The sequence below is a fragment of the Lasioglossum baleicum genome, unplaced genomic scaffold (genome assembly GCF_051020765.1).
Source record: "Lasioglossum baleicum unplaced genomic scaffold, iyLasBale1 scaffold0073, whole genome shotgun sequence".
NCBI classification, from domain to species: Eukaryota; Metazoa; Arthropoda; class Insecta; order Hymenoptera; family Halictidae; genus Lasioglossum; species Lasioglossum baleicum.
In genome coordinates, this window is record NW_027469133.1 from 252,501 (window position 1) to 262,500 (window position 10,000).

Consider the following 10,000-nt stretch of genomic DNA (forward strand, 5'->3'; position numbering starts at 1 on the left):
TACCTTAACTTGACCTCATTCAGTTTTAGGTCGATGGGCATCGCCCCTGCTATGACTTGGAGGGCATTTGTAGGGCTTGTGGAATATGCCTTATTGATTCGCAACAGTGCGAATCTCTGGGCTGTCGTCAGTGACCTCGCGTGTCGTGCGTTCAATTTATCCGCCCATGCTGCTGCTGCATATGTTGCTATGGGTACAAACAGTCCTGTATAGAGTATTTTAAGGCATCTAAATTTGAGGCCCCAGTCTTTCCGTGCAATTACCGCTAGTCTATTGAATTTTTCTGTGCATTTTGATCTGATTTTTGAGATATGCGTGTCAATTTGTAAGCCTGTATCTATGTGTAGGCCAAGGTATCTAACGGTTTTGGCCATCCGTATAGATTTATTGTAGAGCTTGATTGTCGGAGGTCGGTTAGTGTCAAGGGTACCTTTCAGTAAAATCATTTCCGTTTTCTTGACTGATAGCTTAAGCTTTTCGTTGGTGCACCACTGTTCCGTGATGTCCGCTGCTTTCTGTCCTTGTTTTTGGAGTGTTAGTCTGCTGTTGCCGGTGATGAGAATTAGTAGGTCGTCCGCGTAGGCGAAGACCTCGTATCCTTCTGTTTTTAAGGTGTTGAGGAGGTCATCGAAGATCAGGTTCCATAGCGGCGGTGCGAGGATGGATCCTTGTGGACAGCCTCTCGTTACCGGTTTCTGAACTTCGCCGTTTTTTCCTACGATCTTTACCGTTCTGTTGCTGAGATAGTCCGCAATGAGCATATATATATTTCTGGGGCAATTCCGTTCTTTTAGGCGGTGGAGAATGCTGGGCCACCAGACATTGTCGAAGGCTCCTGAGATGTCAAAGAGTATGGCCATGGCGTATTTCTGCAAGGAGCGTTTGGTCGTTTCCCTCATTTGGATTATAGCGTCTGTGGTGCATTTGCCTTGTCTGAAGCCAAACTGCCGGTCCGAGGCATGTCCTGGTAGTAGGAATAAATTTTCCAATCTGCTGACTATCAGTTTTTCAAGGCACTTTCCAAGTACGGGTAGGAGACAAATTGGTCGGTACGAGCTTGGATCGGAGTCAGTCTTGTTGGGGTCTTTCAGGATGGCGCGGATGGATCCTGTTTTCCATTGGGTGGGGAAAACCCCATGTTTAAGGCAGCTGTTAAACAGTTCCAGGTAGAGTTTGCTGAGCGTTCCGTATGAGGCTTTCAGAATTTCGACCTCTATAAGGTCCACACCTGGAGCCTTTCCGTTCTTGAGGCTAAATATTGCTCTTCTGACTTCATCGAGGGTGAAATCAGGTTCATCTGTTGTTTCCGGGGCATTCGCCGAGGCGAGTCTCCTCTCTCTTTGGCTAACTGTGTCCTCGGTGTCGTCCGGTACTAGGGCATTTAATAGTATCGTCGCTGCCTCGATCCAGGTGGTGGGTTGTCTTTGATTTGCGCTCAATGGTGTAACCAGCGCTTGTTCGGGTGTGATTTTCCGCATGGATAGGCGGTAAGTTGTACCCCAGGGGTCTGCGTTTCCCTCGGCCGTGACGAAGTTTTGCCAGCTCGAGTTTTTGGCTTTGTAGATCTCAGCGGTGTATTTTCTTCGAGTATTCCTGTAGATGGTTCTTTTGAGGTCTCTCTGTAAGGGGTCCGTCTCCAGTTGGAACGCTTTACGTGACCTGTAGGTCTCTTTTTTCCGGTGTGTTAGTTCTTCTGTCCACCAGGGGATGGATCTGTGGTGTTTTTTCTTAGGTTGTAGTGTAGATTTACATGTGTCAATAATGCAGTTGTTGATGTTAGTTGTGGTTTCCTCAATCCCCTGTCTATCATTGGTGCTGTAGCTCAGGAGGTGCTTGTTTCGATTTTTCAGGAGTACTTGTTGGAACTTTTCCCAGTTGGCATTCCTGATGCGGAAGCGTGGATCTTGTTGTTTTGTTACACCTGATCTGAGAGGCTGGATGCTGAACATGATGGTGTTGTGATCACTTGTGGTCCATCCTTCGGTTACGTGCCAGTCCTTGACCAGTCGGACGAAGTTTTCAGATGCCATGGTGATGTCTATGTTTGATGATCCTGAATGTGACTGGAATGTTGGTGGATTGTCTGGTTCGTTTAGTACGAGAAGGTTGAGTTGGGCTATTGCTTCTTGTAATTCTGTTCCTCGTTCATCGAGTTGGTTGCTGTACCATATGGGGGATTTCGCGTTTACGTCGGCGGCTATTATTAATTTTTCTCGCGGTAGTGCTTCCACTATTTTCTTCATCATGTTTATGTATGGGTTGATATCGTGGGAGCATTGAAAGTATATGCTTGCTATGTAGAAGTTGCCTGTCGGTCCTGTGATCTCCATGCAGATGCAATGGTCGTTGCTAAGATGTGCTAGTTTCAGTGCTGTGAGCGATGGATTTTTCACTATGATACCTGCGTATACTTGCTTCCCAGGATCGCCACCGTGGCACTGTAGAACTTGGTTGCCGAATCCGATGAACTTTCCTTTTATGTTGTATGGTTCCTGCATTAGGAGTATATCAATCTGCTTTTCACTGAGGAGTTTGGCTGCCTCGAGTGATACTGTTTGTGATCGTCTCATGTTCAGCTGTGCTATTCTGATTTCTGGATACGTATTATCAGAGTTCTTATTTTCCATAGTCGGTTCGGGCGAGGACCTGGTCAAGGGCTGTGGAATATGCCGGGCAGTTCTTGTCTTTTACGGAGTGGGTCGATGGTCTTCCTGCTTTTTTGCAATTTGGACAGGTCGCGGCAACATTCCTGCTCTTGCAGTCCTTAAAGCTGTGCCCGTGGCCGGCACAGTGGCCACAGATATCTTTATCACTTCTGCAATACTTTGTCGTGTGTCCAAAAGCCTGACATTTGTAGCATCGTGTAGCTACGATGTAATCTCTCACGTGGCATCGATCCCAGCATATGTGGACTCTTTCTCGATTCAATAACTTTTCTCTGATCTCTGGTGAGACCTCTAAGACAATGTTGCAGTGATCTTTTTCCTTGTCTCCGGTCTTGAAGTCGAGTTTGATTTGATTTTCAAACTTCTCCTGTTCCTCTGGAAGAGCGTTTTGCTTTGCAATGGTGGAGATTAATTCTTTCTCCTCTGCGAATCGTGGTGCGTTGAAGATTATTATACGCGGATTCTTTTTAATTGGCACAGCGACTTTAAATCCTGCCTCCTTCAGTTTTTTGTTATACATTAATGTGGTAGTATCTTCTTTCTTTGCGGTCTCTATTAGTATGCCATTTCCTTGAATGCTCCTAATATTGTTCACTTGAAGACCTTCTGTGGCGGGTGAGATTATGGTTTTTACTACGTCCTTTGTTATTGAACTTGATTCGTATTTACTCGGGTCGTTTGGTACGATAGTTATGACATTCGGCGGGTCCTGTTTGCGAGTGGAAACGAAGGTTTTTCCAGATTTTATGCCTACTTTATCGGCGTATGAGACGGGGTGCTGTGTCTCCATGGTATTCGCTTTCTGGCCGGTACTTCTGAGGGTTTGCACCTGTGCCTCGAGGTAGCTGTTTCTCATCAGGACATCTGTAATAAGATTTTGTAGTGCCATGAAATTTTCTGAGATCTTGCCTCGGGTTGCCAGATCGATTGTTACGCTCTGATTATTTAAGATAACCAGGAGGTCCCTCCCGATGCGATCAGATCTCGCTTTGAAGCTTTCGTTCTCCGCAGGTGCCGTGGATTCTCTGCAGCATATATTCTCCTTACAGCACTCTCTGTCTAATGGCTCTGGATTGAAGTTGTGAGTCTCATCGAGGTCCGTGCTTGAATCGGTGGAGTAGTCAGACTCTGTAGAGGAGTCTACGCCGCCCTTCATATGCTTGCTCGTATTTCCCTTAGTGTCGGAGTCGTCTCCCTGCCTAGCTCTCTTGCAGCATTCCTTTTCAGTTTCCATTGGAACATTTCCTGCTACGGTGTTCTGAGTTTTCACCTTAGTGATTTTGTTCTTCTTCTGTTTTGGGACAGTTTCGTTTTTATTTTTCGTGTCGTCCTTCAGGAAGGCCTTAATTTTACTGCTGTGTTTATTGGACGACATTTTGTATGGCACGCGCCCGATGGGGCGGCGCCTTTGTCACTTTGTGTGTCTTTGCAGCGAGACCAGATTTGAATTTGGCGGTTAAGATTTTGTTCAAGATGGCGCCAGGATTGGTGTTTCGGGTAGCAGGGAGATGGCGTTAGGTCGCGCGGGAAGATGCCAAGATGGCGACCAAGATGGCGACCGAGGTGGCGTCCTATACTTAATTCGCGTATATTCGATCTATTTCACCGAGATTCACTGTTCTTTCACTAGGATAGTGTTACTGTGTGATAGGTACACTCGCACATATGAGGGCAGGTTGGAATCTGTAGCCGGAGTCGGGTAATTGGCAACTTGAGACGATTGTCGCGTCTCGGCGTGCCAAGATGGCGGTCGGAGGCGACGTGAAGCTTGTTTTCTCTGATATCTATCCACAGGGTCATTCCTCGCCCAGAATTGTCCGTACACTTGTACACTGGCACACTTGGAGCACTGTAGGATATTTTTAGGGTTCTTTTACTTATTATAAACTCTGAAAACTTTCACTAAACACGGAGCGATGTGATGACGCGTCATTACTCTGCGCCACCTAGCGGACCAGTCAGTAGATAGGGACAGAGGGAATCTCGTTAATCCATTCATGCGCGTCACTAATTAGATGACGAGGCATTTGGCTACCTCAAGAGAATGATGGTTATTACTCCCGCCGAGATACTCGGCTAAAGAGTAATGTGCCGAACCATCATCCCCACACTTGGAGAGCCTCGAGGCAATACCTTCTCGGCAAGATCCTCGCTCCCCCCACTCTGGCTGTAAGTCCTCCTCCCAAGCACGCAGCGATTTACCGGACTTTCACCGGTGAGTATCCGCTTACAGGGGAGACCTCAACTCCCCCCGCTAACACTGGGGTCGATGCGAAGCCCTCCCACGAGTGGCGCGCGCACTTCCACCTACGACTTCCCCGGCGTGGGGCCCGGGCGGGGAAATGTCACCCGACTTCCGGGGGGATTCGGTGGTGGGTCCACCTTACCCAGTGTGCACCCGTCGAGATAGCCATAAGAAATAACTGACCGTCTCTAGGCGGAGCCTCTCCTTAACCCATAATCGCTTATCCCGTAGGATTCGCTTAGGGAAACGGTTGCTCTACCCCTCACAAATAAGGATCCGGTGTTAGGCGACCTGTAAACCTAACACCTTGGGTGTTACCCGCATATGTGCATGACTCTCTCTCTTATCATCAAGAGAGCCATGTTGTCATAGTTACTCCCGCCGTTTACCCGCGCTTTTTTGAATTTCTTCACGTTGACATTCAGAGCACTGGGCAGAAATCACATTGCGTCAACACCCGTGGGGGCCATCGCAATGCTTTGTTTTAATTAGACAGTCGGATTCCCCTAGTCCGTGCCAGTTCTGAGCTGAGCGTTGAATGGCGGCCGAAGAGGACGATCGTTCTAGACGAAAGCCTCGCAGCAAGGAAGATCCGCGGGAGGCCAAGGCACGGGACCGAGCTCGGATTCCCATCAATGTGTTCACCTCGCCCAGGCCCGGCACGTCAGCCAGACCCGCTTCCCGACCAAGCCCGACACGCCCCGCTCCTCAGAGCCAATCCTTATTCCGAAGTTACGGATCCAATTTGCCGACTTCCCTTACCTACATTAATCTATCGACTAGAGGCTCTTTACCTTGGAGACCTGCTGCGGATATGGGTACGAACCGGCGCGACACCTCCACGTGGCCCTCTCCTGGATTTTCAAGGTCCGAGGGGAAGATCCGGACACCGCCGCAACTGCGGTGCTCTTCGCGTTCCAAACCCTATCTCCCTGCTAGAGGTTTCCAGGGAACTCGAACGCTTATACAGAAAAGAAAACTCTCCCCGGATCTCCCGACGGCGTCTCCAGGTCATTTTGGGTTACCCCGACGAACACTCTTACGAGGGCCCGATTGGTAAGCGGTTCCGCTGCCGGGTTCCGGAATAGAAACCGGATTCCCTTTCGCCCGATGGGTGTGTGTTTATCATTTAATGATATTTTGCTCTCTCTCTTAGGACACCTCATCTACATAGGATTTCTCTTAGGGCTTAGGATCGACTGACTCGTGTGCAACGGCTGTTCACACGAAACCCTTCTCCACGTCAGTCCTCCAGGGCCTCGCTGGAGTATTTGCTACTACCACCAAGATCTGCACCGACGGCGGCTCCAGGCAGGCTCACGCCCAGACCCTTCTGCGCACACCGCCGCGACCCTCCTACTCGTCAGAGCTTCATGGAAGACGCGCCTTTAAAAAAAGCTAACGTCAACCTCACTTGCCGCTGACGGCGGAGTATAGGCGCGACGCTTCAGCGCCATCCATTTTCAGGGCTAGTTGCTTCGGCAGGTGAGTTGTTACACACTCCTTAGCGGATTCCGACTTCCATGGCCACCGTCCTGCTGTCGTAAGCAACCAACGCCTTTCATGGTATCCCATAAGCGTCGACTTAGGCGCCTTAACTCTGCGTTTGGTTCATCCCACAGCGCCAGTTCTGCTTACCAAAATTGGCCCACTTGGCACTCTGATCCAATATAATCTCGTGGCTTCATTGATCCAAGCAAGCCAGAGATCTCACCCATTTAAAGTTTGAGAATAGGTTGAGGTCGTTTCGGCCCCAAGGCCTCTAATCATTCGCTTTACCAGATGAGACTCGCACACGTTCATCAAAAGAGAACGAGCGAGTGCCAGCTATCCTGAGGGAAACTTCGGAGGGAACCAGCTACTAGATGGTTCGATTAGTCTTTCGCCCCTATACCCAGTTCCGACGATCGATTTGCACGTCAGAATCGCTACGGACCTCCATCAGGGTTTCCCCTGACTTCGTCCTGACCAGGCATAGTTCACCATCTTTCGGGTCCCAACGTGTACGCTCTGGGTGCGCCTCTTCTCGCAATGAGAACGAGACGCCCCGGGAGTGCGAGGCCGCATCGTGACGCGGCCCATCCTCCCTTGATCGACGCTAAGGTACGATCTTCACTTTCATTGCGCCTTTAGGTTTACATGTCCCAATGACTCGCGCACATGTTAGACTCCTTGGTCCGTGTTTCAAGACGGGTCCTGAGAGTACCCAAAGCAGTAGCGTCGCTGACCGGTAATTCAAAGCTTGGCCAGTCCGAGGACACCGCCTGCTAACAGCTGGTTAGGCCCGGAGCCGGCGCTAGGTCCGTACCATCCGGGTGACAAACTAACCGAGCTTGCGGCGGGCCTGACGCACACACATTCGAAAATGGATTGGTTGCGGCCCGATACCGTCAGAGTACCGTCACGCAGCCGGCCAGGCGATCGAGCGTCTGCCGTGTGCGCACGAAGGCGACACGACAGGCAACAACTCGAGCCGTAGACCGACACGCAACGGGTCGCGACGTTCTACTAAGGGAGAAGTGCACGACTACGCGACCGGAACATTTGCCGAAGATGGTGTACCCTCGCACTGGAACCACCGAAGTGGCCCATTACGGGCTATCTGCGCACCAACGGAAGCCAGCCTCGTCGACGATGAATCTCCCCATTCGATCTTTTGGGTTTCTCAGGTTTACCCCTGAACGGTTTCACGTACTCTTGAACTCTCTCTTCAAAGTTCTTTTCAACTTTCCCTCACGGTACTTGTTCGCTATCGGTCTCGTGGTCATATTTAGCCTTAGATGGAGTTTACCACCCACTTAGGGCTGCACTCTCAAGCAACCCGACTCTAAGGAGAGGTCCTCCCGAAACGCGTACCAGTCGCTACGGGCCTGGCACCCTCTACGGGTAAATGGCCCCATTCAAGATGGACTTGGACGCGGTTCGACGTCTCGGGATAAATTGACCCTCCTGAACACTACATTTCCCAACGGCAGAACCGCGGGATTCAGTGCTGGGCTAATTCCTGTTCGCTCGCCGCTACTAAGGAAATCCTTGTTAGTTTCTTTTCCTCCGCTTAGTAATATGCTTAAATTCAGCGGGTAATCTCGCCTACTCTGAGGTCGTCGTACGTGATACAAAATTTTGTGTGTTTCGGCCGAAAGAGCGTAAAAGTAGTACTCGCGAAAACGTACAAAGCACAAAAAAAAAAGAAAAAAAAAGAAAACGAAACAACACTACACGACAGAAGAGAGAAAAAGGTAAACAAAAAACCGATATATGCCTTATGCGCCACACCAAAGTGTCAATATAATTCTTTCTTCATCTCTCGTCGATCGGAAACTCTCGCTAGACGATCTGGCCGGTTAACTTTAACGTCCGTCGAAAAGAACTTTCGGGGACTGGACGACCGACAGATCGCGCGGTTCCGCACGAATCGACAATGAAGAAAAGAAAAGACATGGGGCGACCGACATAAAGGTTTTCATCATTGGATATACCTTTTCTCTCTCCGCGGTGCTGTTCCGTGCGTGAACACACAAGTGTGTCTTTTGCGTCGTGTGACAATCAAGTTCGAAATAAGCCTCGCCAATAGAGGAGTATACATATTATTAAAAAAAAAAAATAATAATACATATAACCCGGTGGGATTTCTTTTTCTCTCTACTTCTATATAATTGAACCAAAAACCACGGGGGTACAGAAACGTTGCGCACGAAACGATTTATCATCGATCAAACGCAAAACCAAATTAGAGACACGAGAGAAAGAGAGTAAGATCTCAAGACGCTCATAGGCCGTCATCAATACGATTCAACGCGAACGTGGCGATGGAATGGCAATCGCACAGATTAGCGAGGACACGTCGACGACGGGGAATAATTCCGACCCGATCAAGTACGACGTGCTCATCCCGCACATTGCTGCGCTTTGCTCCGCTGTCCATCGATCATCAAAGCGTTCGCGATAGAACGAGAGATCTCTTTCGTCTCTTCCCTCGAAGACTCGAAAAGGAATGTGTGTTTGTCGAAATCGCCGGCAACGACGACCCTCCGCCGTATGGCAATTATAACGTAGAGTTAAGAAACTCATCCACGCACAGGCATATTCTCTCCCTGGGGCTTAACATTGCCACACCACACACACTCTGTGTGCCACACAGTATTCTTTCTTTCTTTTATAATTTGTGTGTCCATCTCTGTAGTCTCGCGAGACTCTTGTAAATATACCTCTTTCGTATATACGCATCATTTCAGGCGACGTCGGGAGCGCGTTAAATGTTCATGAGTGGAAACGCTTCTTTCCGCAAGGCGAATCGTTTCGCAGAGAAGGTGAGAGATTTGGAGATCCTCGTCGAAGCGGTGCCTTACGGGCGGTCGTATTTTCAATACGACTCACGACACCGTAAAAACACTCACGCAAGTCCGAACGTAAGAAATACCAATCCCTACTTCGCCTCTCGTGGAAACTAGATATATATGTTTGTATGTGTTTATAAGACGCAATGCAAAAATTGGCAATTTTCACAGAACCGCGACAAACGCCGACGAAACGCCCATCATTCGCTCGTACGTAGCATCTTTGCAACCCGACTCCGAAACGCTCTTTGGCGCCCTCCAAAAATATATTTGGAGAGGTAAGCGACGGCGGGGACTTACAAGAGCAACGCAAGCAGTTTATGGTTACGTAAACGACCCTCAGCCAGGCGTGGTCCAGGAATTGTATCCGTGGACCGCAATGTGCGTTCGAAATGTCGATGTTCATGTGTCCTGCAGTTCACACGTTGACGCGCAATTAGCTGCGTTCTTCATCGACCCACGAGCCAAGTGATCCACCGTTCAGGGTAATCGTATATATTTTTGATTTACAAATCAATATATGTATATGTCTCTTGTTCTGCGGTTCGTAAGAACGCATTGTACCTGAACGCTCCAACCAGCGCGCGAAGGAGATTCGTTCAGGCGTCGTTTTAAGGACGACACTATCGTCGTCCGTGGAAACGGAAAAAAAAAACCGTCAGATACGCAACACGTATCCGACGGCCGGGCGAACAGTACATTGAAAAACCGTTAACGTGGAAAACGCGGAGATGAATATATATTCTCTGAAA

The 10,000-nt window shown here is 49.1% G+C and overlaps 1 non-coding gene and 1 pseudogene across 1 annotated transcript; both read right to left on the bottom strand.

Moving 5' to 3' along the window:
* LOC143219796 (large subunit ribosomal RNA) overlaps positions 1-8,015 on the bottom strand; it is a 10,225-nt pseudogene extending 2,210 nt beyond the window's left edge.
* A 1,566-nt stretch (positions 8,016-9,581) lies between these two features.
* Positions 9,582-9,736, bottom strand: LOC143219777 (5.8S ribosomal RNA). Its single transcript, XR_013011449.1, has one exon. It is a non-coding gene; the product is annotated as a 5.8S ribosomal RNA (ribosomal RNA).
* Between the last annotated feature and the right edge of the window lie 264 nt (positions 9,737-10,000).